Below are 11,226 nucleotides of genomic sequence, written 5' to 3'. Positions count from 1 at the left end.
TATCAAAAAACATAAATAAATAAAATAAAATCATATCCCACAGGGCCTCCTAGGTGGTTGGTTTGACAATCACAATACCCCACCACCACCCACCCCCCAGGAGTGGCCAGAGGCTTCCCAGTGAGTGAGTGGCACAACACAGCCCCGCTAGATTCATTCTCTTTGGATTATCTTCAAGATGCCAGGAGAGCTCCAAATATAAGGGCTCTCCTGATGGCCATAAGGAAGAGACTTCGGTGATGTGTTTTCTGCATGTTCCCCGTTTTAGCCAGCATGTCAAGAAAATGTGTAAAATGTGTATTTAAAAATATATTTTAGACCAGGCGAGGTGGCTGATGCCTGTAATCCCAGCACTTTGGGTAGATCACTTGAGGTCAGGAGTTTGAAACCAGTCTGGTCAACATGGTGAAACCCCGTCTCTACTGAAAAAATACAAAAATTAGCTGGGCGTGGTGGCATACACCTGTAGTCCTAGCTACTCAGGAGGCTGAGGCAGGAGGATAGCTTGAATCTGGGAGGTGGCAGTTTCAGTGAGTCAAGATTGCACCACTGCATTCCAGTGTGATCGACAGAACAAAACTCCCTTTCAAAAAAAAAAAAAAGACTGGGCGCGGTGGCTCACACCTGTAATTCCAGCACTTTGGGAGGCCAAGGTAGGCGGATCACGAGGTCAGGAGATTGAGACCATCCTGGCTAACATGGTGGAACCCTGTCTCTACTAAAAATACAAAAGAATTAGCTGGGCGTGGTGGCAGGCACCTGTAGTCCCAGCTACTTGGGAGGCTGAGGCAGGAGAATGGCGTGAACACAGGAGGCAGAGCTTGCAGTGAGCCGAGATCGAGCCACTGCACTCCAGCCTGGGCAACAGAGCGAGACTCTGTCTCAATAAAAAAAAAAAAAAGAAGTATTTTAAAGCCTCTGGTTCTAGGTCTGATGGAGGTGTCTGATGGAGTAATGGGTATCATACTTATCTTTCCCTAGCCTCTGCTGTGAATGAATATAAAGCCCGGACAAAATATAGTAAACAACTCTTTGCAGATATGCTACATCAACCAATACAGTGCTATGGTCACTAAGAGAGTTCACCCCCACTTTCACGCTGAAGTCATTTTCTTGACTACGGGAAACAGTGTCCAAGGAGAGACTAGCAGTGTTACTAGCTGGGGAAAACAGATGGGAGTGCAAGGCTGCTGAGGCAACGGGGATTTCAGGGAGAGGAAGGAGACACAGAGCAGAAACCTAAAAATTCTGCTTAAAAATTCTTCTTGAGGACACAAGGAAGTTTTGGGGGGATAAAAATATTCTATATTTTGATTGTGGTGATGGTTACACATGTGTTTACATTCATCAAAAGCCATTAAACTGTGCTCTTAAAATGAGTGAGTTTTATTGTAAGTATATCAATATATTAATTGCATTTTGTATTTATGTATTTTGAAACAGGGTCTCGCTCTGTCACTCAGGCTGGAGCACAGTGGAGTGATCACAGCTCACTGCAGCCTTATCCCCTGGGGCTCAAGTGATCCTCCCACCTCAACCTTCCAAGGAGCTGGGACTACAGGTGCACACCCCCATGCCCGGCTATGGGGCCTCCCAATGTTGCCCAGACTGGCCTCAAATTCCTGGACTCAAGTGATCCTCCCACCTCAGCCTCCCAAAGTGCTGGGATTATAGGTGTGAGCCACCACAACTGGCCAGTTTTTATTTTTGAAGAATGCCTTTATCAAGCTCACCTATCCTCACTAACACTCAGAATGAACATTAAAAAAAAAATTGCCCTAGACTATTTCCTAATAATTTTACTAAGGCAGTGATAGTTATAATAGGCTAAAATACGATGAGATTAGCATCGCCCATCCTAAATCCCAACGTACTATATTTTAAATCAATAAAGTTATTGTATTTTATTTTGTTTATTGTATTGAGTTGGGGTCTCCCTCTATTGCCCAGGCTGGAAAATAGTGGTGCGATCACATCTCACTGCAACCTCGACCTCCTAGACTCATGCAATCCTCCCACCTCTGCATCCCAAGTAGCTGGGACTACAGGTATGCATCACCAAGCCCTGCTAATTTGTTAATTTTTTTTTTTTTTTTGAAACGGAGTCTCGCTCTGTCGCCCAGGCTGGAGTGCAGTGGCCGGATCTCAGTTCACTGCAAGCTCCGCCTCCCGGGTTTAAACCATTCTCCTACCTCAGCCTCCCTCCCGAGTAGCTGGGACTACAGGTGCCAGCCACCTCGCCCAGCTAGTTTTTTGTATTTTTTAGTAGAGACGGGGTTTCACCGTGTTAGCCAGGATGGTCTCGATCTCCTGACTTCGTGATCTGCCCGTCTCGGCCTCCCAAAGTGCTGGGATTACAAGCTTGAGCCACCGCGCCCGGCCTAATTTGTTAATTTTTTTAACAGAAATGCAGTCTCACTATGTTGCCCAGGCTGGTTTCAAACCCCTGGGCTCAAGTGATCCTCCCTCCTCGGCCTCCCAAAGTGCTGGGATTACAAACATGAGCTCCCACCCCTAGCCAAAGTTGATTATTTTATTTTTTTTGAGTCAGACTCTCGCTCTGTCGCCCAGGCTGGAGTGCAGTGGCATGCTATTGACTCATTGCAACCTCTGCCTCCCGGGTTCAAGTGATTCTCCTGCCTCAACCTCCCAAGTAACTGGGATTACAGGAGCAGACCAATATGCCCAGCTAATTTTTGTATTTTTGTAGAGACAGAGTTTTCACCATGTTGGTCAGTCTGGTCTCAAACTACTGGCCTCAAGTGATCCACCCGCTTCAGTCTTCCAAAGTGCTGGGATTACAGGCGTGGGCCACCGTGCCCAGCCAGAAGTTGATTATTTAAAAATTCTCCTTCTTGAGGCTTCACTGACTCTTAAACTCCCACACACAGGGCAAGACTCCGGCAGATGGAGTAGAGAATAGCCTCTGCAGCTACACAGCTGAGTTGAAGTTTCAGAGGCTTTTCAGGGCTAGGAGAGTTGGAGTTTGGCCCCAGCCAGAGTAGAGAGACTTTGGCGAAGACCTGAGGTTTTCACTTGAGATCCTAGAAAGATCATACACACGCAGAGTGGGCCATGAGTTAGCAATGGGAATGGAGACGACTATGCCCTCTTGGAAGCTGGAAAACAAATGAATGAGTGGCAGCTAATTTAGCCGATCCAAGAGAGCTGAGTCCTAAACTGAATAGGAGAAGAAGCTAAAAGCAACCAGATTTACTCCGTGGAATTTCCAAAAGACTCAGGAATTGGCACCAGAATTAGATGTGAAAGTGGGGCTTGAGAACAAGAGAACTGCTTGAAAATTTAAGAAAAAAATTATATACCCCAAATGCCCTCCTCATATCCTGCCATCCAGAAAATTGGTGGGAGACTAAAGTTTATTCCCAAGAGATGGCTGGGCACGGTGGCTCACACCTGTAATCCCAGCACTTTGGGAGGCCAGGAGTTCGAGACCAGCCTGGCCAACATGGAGAAACTCCACCTCTAAAAAAAATACAAGAATTAGCATGGTATGGTGGCATGTGCCTGTAGTCCCAGCTACTCAGTGAGCTGAAGCACAAGAATCTCTTAAACCTGGGAGACGGAAGTTGCAGTGAGCCAAGATCATTCCCCTATACTCCAGCCTGGGTGATAGAGTGAGACACCATCTCTAAATAAATAAATAAATAAATAAAGTTTATTCCCAGAAGAAAGTAAATTTCATGGTCTCTAGATTAGAGGCCTCTGGACTCAGCTAGTAAGGGGGATCTGTACTGACAGCAGGGGATTAAGCGAACATTTACAGCTGTAGTGTGAAACCCCGGCCTTCTTCATTCACTGAGCTCCTGGGGCTTCATAACTCCAGGTGATCAGTTGAAGAATGTATTTTGGAGAATCTGACTACCTAAAAAAAAAAAAAAAAAAAAAGATTTAAAGATACTCATAACAATGAATGGCTCAGCCAGATCACCCTGCAATGAAGTTCATAGTCAAAAAGTTATCTCCATGTGCTCAGACTTTTCAATCAGCTTTTTAGTGCCCTACTCAGATAACCAACGGTCATCAGACATCTGACCAAAGTCTCTAACGTGAAAGGCAGAGATGAAAATAAATGGAAAAACCTACTTGGAGAAAAGTATTTTATGCAGGGAAAAAGAGAACTTTTAAAAATACAACAGGCTGGGCGCGGTGGCTCAAGCCTGTAATCCCAGCACTTTGGGAGGCCGAGACGGGTGGATCACGAGGTCAGGAGATCGAGACCATCCTGGCTAACCCAGTGAAACCCCGTCTCTACTAAAAAAAATACAAAAAACTAACCGGGCAAGGTGGCGGGTGCCTGTAGTCCCAGCTACTCGGGAGGCTGAGGCAGGAGAATGGCATAAACCCAGAAGGCAGAGTTTGCAGTAAGCCGAGATCGCACCACTGCACTCCAGCCTGGGCGACAGAGCGAGACTCTGTCTCAAAAAAGAAAAAGAAAAAAAAAAAACCTATCATTATTATTTCTTAGCGAGATCTTAAAAACATGCGTCAGGCTGAGCACGGTGGCTCACACCTATGATCTCAGCACTTTGGAAGGGCGAGGTGGGTGGGTCCTTCGAGGTCAGGAGTTCGAGACCAGCCTGGCCAACATGGTGAAACCCCACCTCTACGCCCAAAAATTAGCTGGGCGTGGTGGCGGGCGCCTGTAGTCCCAGCACATGGGAGGCTGAGGCAGGAGAATCTCTCGAACCCAGGAGGCAGAGGTTGCAATGAGCAGAGATTGTACCACTGCACTCCAGCCTGGGTGACAGAGCAAGACTCCATCTCAAAAAAAAAAAAAAAACCCAAAAACAAAGCATACATTTCTGAAACAAGAACACAATACTATCACAAATAGACATAATACTTATATGGATATTTTTCCCCCTTTCTGAGATAGAGTCTTGCTGTGTTGCCCAGACTAGAGTGCAGTGGTTATTCATAGGCATAATCCCACTACTGATCAACTGATCAGCATGGGAGTTTTGACCTGCTCCATCTCTCTCTCTTTTTTTTTTTTTTAGTTTGGGATATGACCTTTATTAAGCTTACGCACAAGAGTGGAAATAATGCCTGTACAAAACCAAATGTTTGTTACTATAACTTCTGCATCACTGTTAAAATCCAGTTTTTGAAAAACTCAGTCAAAACCCACTACTTTGGAATCAATAGCTTCTTTGAAGCCATAGTAACACTTAAATATGGTTAAGACTAGAATGCAGAAATTGGTCGGTTGGAAAGCTAATTAAACTTCCAGCTTGCTCAGATACAATTACAAAAAGACAAACTTGGGCTGGGAGCGGTGGTTCACGCCTGTAATCCCAGCACTTTGGGAGGCCAAGGCAGGCGGATCACCTGATGTCAGGAGTTCAAGGCCAGCCTGGCCAACATGATGAAACCCTATCTCTACTAAAAATACAAAAGTTAGCCGGGCGTGGTGGCGCATGCCTGTAATCCCAGCTACTTAGGAGGCTGAGCCAGGAGAATCGCTTGAACCTGGGAGGCAGAGGTTGCAGTGAGCTGAGATCATGCCATTGCACTCTAGCCTGGGCAACAAGAGCAAAACTCCATCTACAAAAAAAAAAAAAAAAAAAAGATGAAATTGTGTTTTTCACAGAGATACAGTCCACTGGAATCACCATGATGGACAGTTGGTAGAGTACTTAGAGTCCCGAGATAATAAGGAATCCAGACAGCCTTTAGAAAGTGTGCTGTTGTCCTTTCTTGCCCATCAGAGATCTGTGAGTGTGTGGAATGACACCACCACCAGCAATTGTAGACTTGATGAGAGAATCCAATTCTTCATCTTCACAAACAGCCAGTTGCAAGTGACAAGGGGTAATACGCTTTACCTTGAAGTCTTTTGATGCCTTTGCTGCCAGTTCAGGTAGCTCTGTGGTGAGTTACTCCAGGATGGCTATGCTATGCACTGCAGCAGTTGCACCCACATGCCCGTGACTGGTTGTCCTAGATCTCAGGTGTCGATGAATATGTCCCACTGGGAACTGCAGGTCGGCTCTCTGCAAGTTGGAAACTGCCTTTGTTTTGGTTTTTCCAGAGTCCTTCCCAGCCTTATTGCCAGTTGTTTCGAATTCTGCTGAAGCTCAAACAAGCAAAACAGAGAAAGGGCTAATCAAACACCCAGCAAGATCCCACCACCTATTTCTTCAATGCAATGCAATTTAAACTACCAACCTGCTCCTTTTCTGATCTGGGCCAGTTCACCCCTCCTTAGGCAACCTGATGGTCCTCCGCTCCCAGGAGGTCATCATATTAATGCTAAACTTAGTACGATACCCGATCGGCATAGCATGCTACAGCCCAAAACTCCTGGGCTCAAGCGACCTTCCTGCCCCTGCCTCCCCAGGAACTAGCACTAAAGGTGCAAACCACTATGCCCAGCAAGAGTATAATGTATATAGACATTCAATTTGCAAATATATAAACCTGAGACAAAAACACAATACTGTTGAGGTTTTGGTTGTTTTTGAGACCGTGTCTCACTCTGTCACCTAGACTGGAGTACAGTGGTGCGAACATGACTTACTGCAGCCTTGACCTCCTGGAATCAAGCAGCCCTCCTGCTTCAGCCTCCCATGTAGCTGGGACTACTGGCACATGCCATCACACTCAACTAATCTTTTTATTTTTTTGTAGAGATGGGGTCTCACTTTGCTGCCCAGGCTGGTTTTGAACTCCTGATCTCAGTCCTCTACCTTAGCCTCCCAAAGTGCTGGGATTACAGGTATGGGCCACCATGCCTGGCCACTATTTTTTTTTTTTTTTAGGGGAACATTCAAAGGACAAAAAGGAGCTCTTTAAACTTAAAAATATAATGTGAGAAATCAAAAACTCAGTAGAAGGATTGGAATATAAAATTGAGGAAAGCTTACAAAAACATAGTCACAGAAAATAGGAGAGAAGAGAGAAGAAAATGAGAGGCCTAATACAGGAATTCCACTTTCTGAATAATAGGAATTCCAGAAAAATAAATAAATAAATAAATAAACAAACAAACAAACAAACAACAGAGAAGAAGGAGTGGAGGAAATGCTCAAAGAAACACCTGGGCTGGGCACGATGGCTCACACCTGTAATTCCAGCACTTTGGGAGGCCAAGGCGGGTGGATCATGAGGTCAGGAGTTTGAGACCAGCCTGGCCAACATATGAAAACTCATCTGTACTAAAAATACAAAAAATTAGCCAGGCGTGGTGACGGGCACCTGTAATCCCAGCTACTCAGGAGGCTGAGGCAGAAGAATCACTTGAACTCGGGAGGTGGAGGTTCCAGTAAGCCGAGATTGTGCCACTGCACTCTAGCCCAGGTGACAGAGCAAGACTCCATCTCAAATAAAATAAAATAAAATAAAATACCCAAAGAAAATTTTCAAAAACGGAGACATATATTTCCAGTTTAAAAGGGCCCAAGATGTTCTTGGCCCAGTGGATGAAAAGAGATCAACATCAAGACAAATCATTGTAATTTAGAACACTGAAGACAAAGAGAAGATCCTGCAAGTTTCCGAAGGGAAAGGGGAGCAGGTCAGGGATTAAGAGTGGCTTGAATGTCTCAATAGATGCACTGGAAGTTAGAAGACAAGCAATGCTTTCTAATTTCCAAAGGAAAATCATCTCCAATGTAATTTTTTTTTTTTTTTGAGACAAAGTCTCACTCTGTCACCCAGGCTGGAGTGTAGTGGTGCAATCTCAGCTTGCTGCAACTTCCGTCTTCTGACTGCAAGCGATTCTCCTGCCTCAGTCTCCCATATAGCTGGGATTATAGGCATTAGCCACCAGACCTGGCTAATTTTTTGTATTTTTAGTAGAGACAGGGTTTCACCAAGTTGGCCAGGCTGGTCTCAAACTCCTGACCTCAAGTGATCTGCCTACCTCGTATTCCCATAGTGCTGGGATTCCAGGTGTGAGCCATGGTAATCAGCCATACAACTTAAAATTTTATACCCAACCAAACTATCAATCAAGGTTGAAGATAGAAAAAGACATTAGAGTCATTTAAGGTTCAGTAAAAAATGTTTATATACTCAGGAGGCTCCTGAAGGATGTGTTTCACCAAAATAAGGTAGTAAACCAAGAAAAAGACAAGGGGAAATAGGAATCTGACATGTGATAGATAAAGAGAATCCCCCAGGATGTTGGTGAAAAGAGACTGCAAGATGACAACAATGCAACAGTCCTGTAGGACAACCAGCCTAGACCAGATAAGGTCAGAAATGTCTAAGAGAGATTTCTTCTTTTCTTTTTTTTTGAGACAGAGTTTTGCTCTTGTCACCCAGGCTGGAATACAATGGTGTGAACTCGGCTCACTGCAACCTCTGCCTCCCGGGTTAAAGCAATTCTCCTGCCACAGCCTCCCGAGTAGCCAGGATTACAAGCACCTGCCACCATGCCCGGCTAATTTTTTGTATTTTTAGTAGAAACAGGGTTTTACCACGCTGGCCAGGCTGGTCTCAAACTCCTGACCTCAGGCGATCCACCCATGTTGTCCTCCCAAAGTGCTGGGATTACAGGTGTGAGCCACTGTGCCCAGCCATGTCTAAGAGAGGTGTCTTCAAGAAAATAAAATTGGTAGACTATCATCTGAAAGTATTGAGGGAAGATTTCAACAACTGAAAGAGCTTAGCATTAAATACATAGGAAACTAAGTAAATGAAGTGGGGGTGGAGATAATTATTAGCTCCAGGGAAAATAAAAAATTGTGCATAGTCCATCACATGGTAATAGTGTTTACATAATGGTAATAATGTAAACACTGGCTATTGCTCTAACCAAATTATTGTATGACTATAGTGGAAAGATGGAGGCCAGGAAGGGTGCATGAGTTGTTCGAGTATGGAAGACAATAAATAGTGCCTAAAACTGAAAAAGTATGACGTAGTAATAAAATAATATTATTGAGGGAAATGGAGATAAATGCCAAAAGAATGAGCTATAAAAATTGAAGATGGCCGGGCGCGGTGGCTCAAGCCTGTAATCCCAGCACTTTGGGAGGCCGAGACGGGCGGATCACGAGGTCAGGAGATCGAGACCATCCTGGCTAACACGGTGAAACCCCGTCTCTACTAAAAAACACAAAAAAAATTAGCCGGCGAGGTGGCGGGCGCCTGTAGTCCTAGCTACTAGGGAGGCTGAGGCAGGAGAATGGCGTGAACCGGGAGGCGGAGCTTGCAGTGAGCTGAGATCTAGCCACAGCACTCCAGCCTGGGCGGCAGAGCGAGACTCCGTCTCAAAAAAAAAAAAAAAAAAAAAAAAAAAAAAAAATTGAAGATGGCCAGGTGTACTAGCTCATGCCTGTATTCCCAGCACTTTGGGAGGCCGAGGCGGGAGGATCACTTGAAGTCAGGAGCTCAAGACCAGCCTGGCCAACATGGTGAAACCCCGTCTCTACTAAAAATACAAAAATTAGCCAGGTATAGTGGCATACACCTATAGTCCCAGCTACTCGGGAGGCTGAGGCAAGAGGAGAATCGCTTGAATCTGGGAGGTGGAGGTTGCAGTGAGCTGAGATCACGTCACTGCACTCCAGCCTGGGTGACAGAGTGACACCCTGTCTCAAAAAAAAAAAAAAGAAGGTGATTATCTCTGCTAAGGGGAAGGGAGAGGGCTCTTTTTCATAAGTCTTGCACCATCCTTTGACTTTTTAAACTATGTAAATGAATAACTTAAATAAAAATTAAAACTTTGACCCAATTTCTATCTCTGAACGTACAGCCTGAGGCAGGCAAACACACAAAGCAATGTAAAGACAAAGCATCCAAAACCTGAAAAGGAAAGTTAAGTTGTACACAGGGAAGGACAGCATACGCCTAGGTAAGAGGAACAGCAGGACTTCCGGAAATAGGCTGAAAATATTAATGATGCCTCCTTAGACTCATCCAGGAAACCATCATATTTATCATGACCTGGAACTTGACCTTTCGGATGCAGTCTGTTCTCCCAGGGATGGGAGGTGGGAGCTTCCCTAGGGAAAGTAACGTGGGATGGAAGTTTCTAAAAGCCAAAGCAGCCATCACAGTCCCCCCACTTCCTGTTCCTCTTCATCCATCCTCTCCTCCATCCTCCACCAGCCCCTCAGGATCCCTGTTAGAGATATTGACCTGTGCTCATGTTTGCGAAGATCAAACTGACTGAGGGGATTAGGACGCGCTTAAGAGCCAGCAGACAAATCTGGCTTTACTTTTAACCCTGCATCCTCTCTCCCCAGCCATGTTTGTGGTATCTGGGCAGACAGCTCAGCCAACCCACCTGCACAGCTTCCCCAGACATTCCACACCCAGACAGTGGTGCCAGGAGTAAAGCGGCAGAGAAAGGGAAGGTATTAGGGGAGAATTAAGGTGAGGAAGTGACTCAGCCCCGCATAAGCCTGCAGGCATCCGGAGGAGTTCTCAGGAGGCAGTGGCGGCTGGGCCACATTTCCAGCTGGCCTGTGAGTGAGGCTGAAATGTGACTCGCTCTGCCCCACCAGGCACTGGGTGTTGCAGGGGAGGGCTGGCTGTGCTCCTGTCCCCAGCCCAGACTCCCAGAACATCCCTGGTGGTCTGGTTGGGTTTGGGGTCACTGGATTTTGCATGGCAATGGGTTTCTTTCTTCTCGGTTTTTTTTGCCTTGCATAGGGTGGAACCAGGTAGAGAGGTGACTACGGCAGGAGCGGCCTCTACTGTGAAAGAAGCCGCTCCCCTTGAGGACAGAGGGCGGTGGGCTTTGGGGGCCACTGCTTCATACAGAATATGCTGCCTTTCAGTTAGACAATTCAACTTCAGGCTCTTGACACTTGGACAAGATACCAGCCTCTCAGAGACTGTTTATTCATGGAACAAACCCTGGAAAACAAAATCACCTCGATTGTTTGTCAGATGCATTCACTCTGTAACCACCTCTGATATGCCAGGGTCTGGGTTCAGTTTAGAAATAATTTTTAAAAGTAAGCCATCTCAGGCCGGCCGCGGTGGCTCAAGCCTGTAATCCCAGCACTTTGGGAGGCCGAGATGGGCTTATCACGAGATCAGGAGATCGAGAGCATCCTGGCTAACACAGTGAAACCCCGTCTCTACTAAAAAAATACAAAAAACTAGCCGGGCAAGGTGGCGGGCGCCTGTAGTCCCAGCTACTCGGGAGGCTGAGGCAGGAGAATGGCGTAAACCCAGGAAGCGGAGCTTGCAGTGAGCTGAGATCCGGCCACTGCACTCCAGCCTGGGAGACAGAGCGAGACT

General features: G+C 45.9%; 1 pseudogene; it reads right to left on the bottom strand.

Moving 5' to 3' along the window:
* Window positions 1–5,655: 5,655 nt before the first annotated feature.
* Window positions 5,656–10,123, bottom strand: LOC117082241 (annotated as a pseudogene).
* Between the last annotated feature and the right edge of the window lie 1,103 nt (window positions 10,124–11,226).

This window comes from Trachypithecus francoisi, unplaced genomic scaffold (assembly GCF_009764315.1).
Source record: "Trachypithecus francoisi isolate TF-2019V2 unplaced genomic scaffold, Tfra_2.0 Lachesis_group9, whole genome shotgun sequence".
Classification (NCBI taxonomy): domain Eukaryota; kingdom Metazoa; phylum Chordata; class Mammalia; order Primates; family Cercopithecidae; genus Trachypithecus; species Trachypithecus francoisi.
This window is presented reverse-complemented; position numbering and strand designations above follow the sequence as displayed.